The sequence below is a fragment of the Castor canadensis genome, chromosome 6 (genome assembly GCF_047511655.1).
Source record: "Castor canadensis chromosome 6, mCasCan1.hap1v2, whole genome shotgun sequence".
Lineage (NCBI taxonomy): Eukaryota > Metazoa > Chordata > Mammalia > Rodentia > Castoridae > Castor > Castor canadensis.
Window position 1 is genome coordinate 64488560 of NC_133391.1, and position 4444 is coordinate 64493003.

General features: G+C 40.9%; 1 pseudogene; it reads right to left on the reverse strand.

The window, feature by feature from the left end:
* Positions 1 to 464: 464 nt before the first annotated feature.
* Positions 465 to 1022, reverse strand: LOC109682045 (PRELI domain containing protein 3B pseudogene; annotated as a pseudogene).
* Between the last annotated feature and the right edge of the window lie 3422 nt (positions 1023 to 4444).

Genomic DNA, 4444 nt, shown 5'->3' on the forward strand with positions numbered 1-4444 from the left:
TTTAAAACTTTACAATTTCTCCTTTTAAAGTGAGTTCCCTCATGCAGCCTATTCTAGTTCACAGTAGCAAGGCAACTGTGTGTGTATAGGCAACCAAGACTGCTTGCTTCTAAATTGGTCCAAAGCCCAGTAGACTTCCAATGTCTGAAAAGCTTTAAGATTTTACCTTAAGGGGACTCAATGTCAATACCAATTTCTCCCAAGTACTTTTTAAGAAAACAGTTACATTTTCATATAAATACTGGAACCCTCGAAATTAAGACAGTCATTTTGAGTCACCCTAACCTCAGATGATTGTTTTAATTTAGAAGCCCTATATCTTTTTATTTTGATCTGAAGTCACATAGCCTTATTCCAGCTCATTAAAAAAAAAAAAAAACTACCTAAAATAGCTGTATTTTAAAAATGACAAATAAATACATCAGCTTGGTGAGTCCTGGGTACCTATTATATACCATCTTCCATTATTTCTCTACAAATGCTGCCACTGCTATCCCTGTCCTTCTGCTTCTTCTTGCTGAGGCTGTCAATTCTTCAATCTTATCATCTAACATATACTACCTAATCTATTGCTTCTCAGCTCTTATTAGCCTTTGAAGATACAGTGCTGGCCATCAGTCCCTCAAGGTAACTGCTAAAGCTGACTCCTTGCACAGTGATCATGGCTTCCTGAGTCAAAACAGATTTTTCTGGGTCCTGAGGATGTGATTTGGATGCAAGTCTCTTATCTACTAAAATCATGTTTACAAATGAAATACTAGTAGACTTAAATTCCATTGTTTCTCTATAGGGTCAACTACAGAATGTTCTTGCACGTTTTGGTTCTTGCTGCACTAATAAGAGACTTCAAGATGGAAGGCTGAGAAGCCTGTGGCTGTGCAGCTTTCCAAAGGATCTACATGTCTGTCCAGCACATCAACTCCAGCTACACTCAGGTTCTTGGGGTTTGGGCATTTCTGCGTTGCAGCTATTGTAACAGTTTCCCATGGGTGGTCAGATACCCATGGTGCCAAAGTCCACATCCTGTCCAGGGGCACCAGGGGACTGAAACTTTTTCTTGCTATGGTAATAGAGCATATGATTTGTGAAATTATACCTTCATCATCTTATTGTAACCATGCTTGTGTTAGTCAGATTTGGTGCCATGTGACCAAAATATCTGACAAACAACATAAGGGAGGAATTAATCATTTTGCTTATGGCTTCAGAAATTTCCATCCATATGCTTTGACTCCATTGATTCCAGGCCTGTGGTGAGGCAGAACATTATACAGTGGGAGCCTGTGGTGGGGAGCTTCTTCTCCTCAAGGTAGACAGGAAGCAGAGAGTGCATTAGGAAGGGGCCATGGGCACTATAAGGCCAATGACCTGCTTCCTCCAGCTAGGTCCCACCTCCTAAAGGTTCCATAACCTCCCAAAATATCAGTGGTGTGGGGTGATACCCCAGAGGGTGTTGGGGGAGGAAAGCTCCTAACATTTCATATTCAAACCATAACAATGCTATTACATTTTGTGTTGTTTTTGTTTGTTCAGTATCCCTTTATCTCTTTTTGGGATGAACTCTTCGTATAGGAATCCCTTGTGGTTTGTTCATGCCAGCCTTGACTCTACTGTCCTCTGTCCCTACCTGTTGAAAGGTGGTGTTTAGCCTATATTTGACCAATCAGAGTTCCTCCTAGCTTGGACACAGTAATTTGTTCAGGGATGGACACATGACCCAAATTAGTGTTCTTGAGGTTGGTTATATTGAGTTACTAGAACTTAAGCTTGATGTGCCCAGAAACCATTTTTTTCTACCACAAAGAGAGAACTATGTGGAAGTGAGATCTACAAGTGGAAAAAAAACAGTGTGAAGACAAGTTGAAGGAGACCATTCTGATGAAATGGTTGAGCCCAGTCACAAAATACCTGAATCCAAAACCACCTTACTCTCCCAGTGGCATGGATCCATTTAGCTTTACATTCAGTCACATTCATGTTTAATACTCCTCAGATTGTTCGATCTTCCTACCCTGTCTGGCTGATTCTAAGTCAAATGCTAGTTTTAATATAGGGAGACTATCTGCTCGTATCTTGATCGTCTCCATTGTGTGTTGGCCTTCTCTAGATAGGATTTACCGTAGTTCTCAAGTATGTTGGTCTCAGTCAGATCTGTTCTGACCTGCCATGCCTCCAGTGACCAGTACATCCAGGTCAGTCTGTACCTTCCCTATCTCAATCACTCATTCTAATCTGTTGATCTTCCCTAGTTAGTCCCTTTGTACTTCCATATGAGGCTAGGGAAGTGTATTAGTCAGGGTTCTCTAAGCAGGCAATCAAACAAACAAATAAGAACCAATAGGATGTGTATATTTACATAGGAGAGATTTATTTTAAGGAACTGGCTCATGCAATTCTGGAGACTGGCAAGTCCAAAATCTGTAGTATAGGTTGGCAAGCTAGACAGACAGGAAGAGCTAATGTTGCAGTTCACGTCTGAAGGCTTCTAGAAATCCCTTTTGCTTTGGGAGCTTGGAGGGAGGGTGACTGGGGTTTGAACTCAAGCCTTCGAGTTTCCAAAGCAGGGGCTCTAATGTTCAACCCACATCTCTAGTCCAAGGCAGTGTGCTATTTTGTTCTACTCAGTTCTCCTATTATTTCGACAAGACCCATCCATCCACATTATGAAAATCTGCTTTACTCATTTACTCAAAGACTACTGATTTAAATGTCTCATCCCCCTCAATACCCTTGCCAGAATCACCTTAGAGTGATATTTGGTTACTTATCTGAGCACCTCACCCAACCAAATTGACACACAAAAATAATCACTAGTCTTACACTTTTTTTTTTTTGAGTTGGAGATTGAACCCAAGGCCTCATGTCTGCTAGCCAAGCCCTCTACTACTCAAGTATATCCTCAGCTCTCTTGCTACTATCTTTTTGAGTCTGCTGATTACCATTGTTTTAGAGAAGGCTGCTTCTGGATTCTGCTTTGCTGCTCCAAGATGGAAGAAACAAGAGGGCTTTTCTGTGAGGCACAAGCCATCTCTATCTACTCTTGGAGCCTTAGTAACTACCTTGGAGCGTGATATCAATAGTGCATCTGACTTTATAGTGTCCTTTCCCTACTAGGGAGGTTTTTAATGATGAAATGGAAGGGACTGGTTCAGCCAGATTGTCTTTCTTTTCAAATCTGTAAAATCTTATCATTGATCTTAAAAGGTGAGATTGGTGTCTTTAGCCTGGCCTGATAGTACAGTCCTGGGAAGAATGACAAAACTGGGGTAAAGGGAAAGAAGAACATACTGACACCTGGTTGAAACTTCATTCTTTTGTTTTACCATATCAACTACACAACATTGTATTTTCTTTCTTCCTCTGCTCTCTTGACTTAGCTGAAGAGTCTGGAAACATTCCCTTACCTTTTCAGGTTGATCCAAATGACAGTCTTCAGGCAACATGAGAGAAGAAGGTTAGTGGGGAAGATATTTTAGGAAGAATCTCATTTCTACAGTGAAAGAATGAAGCCAATAAATTAAAATATTACTGGGTAGGAGTAAACCATACATGAAGATAAGGTGACCTACTGAAGAATGACCATGAAAAGGGAAAGCCCTTAACTCTTTGAACTAGGCAGTTCCAATCAGATTACAAACAGCCAAATTTATCTGTAAATCTTATACTTTGACACCAATCTTTATTGTTATTTTTACTACTCTCAAGGCAGAGATGCAGATTATAGGATGAAGGGGTGAACATTTGTAAGATTAAAAAGAAGCTGTTAAAAATCAGATGCGTAGCTGGGCGCTGGTGGCCATGCCTGTAATCCTAACTATTCAGGAGGCAGATATCAGGAGGATCATGGTTGGAAGCCAGCTGGGGCAAATAGTTTGAGAGACCCTATCTCGAAAAACCCATCACAAAAAAGGGCTGGTGAAGTGGCTCAAGGCGGAGGCCCTGAGTTCAAACCCCAATACCACCAAAAAAAAAAAAAAAAAAAAAAAAAAAAAAAGGTTTTGCTACCCTCTTGACCCAGAAAACTTTACAAAAATCATGCAAATTAAAGGTTCAAATCCTTGAGATTTAAGAACACTGGTGAAACTGTCCATGCTATCAAGGATAAGCATATCTCAAAAGTCACCAAGTACCTGAAAGATGTCATTTTAAAGAAGCAATGTGTGCCATTTCTGTGTTACAATGGTGGAGTCAGCAGGTGTGTCCAGGCCAAACAGTGGGGGTGGACACAAGGTCTGTGTCCCCAAAAGAGTGCTAAACTTTTGCTGCACAAGGAAAGAATACTGCAGAGAACTTAAGAGTGTAGATACAGAGTCTCTCTCTAGTCATTGAGCATGTCCAGGTTAACAAAGCACCCAACATGCCCAGCTGCACTTACAGACTCATGGTGGATTAACCCAGACATGACCCTGTTACATTGAGATGACTCTCCCTGAGAAGGAGCAAA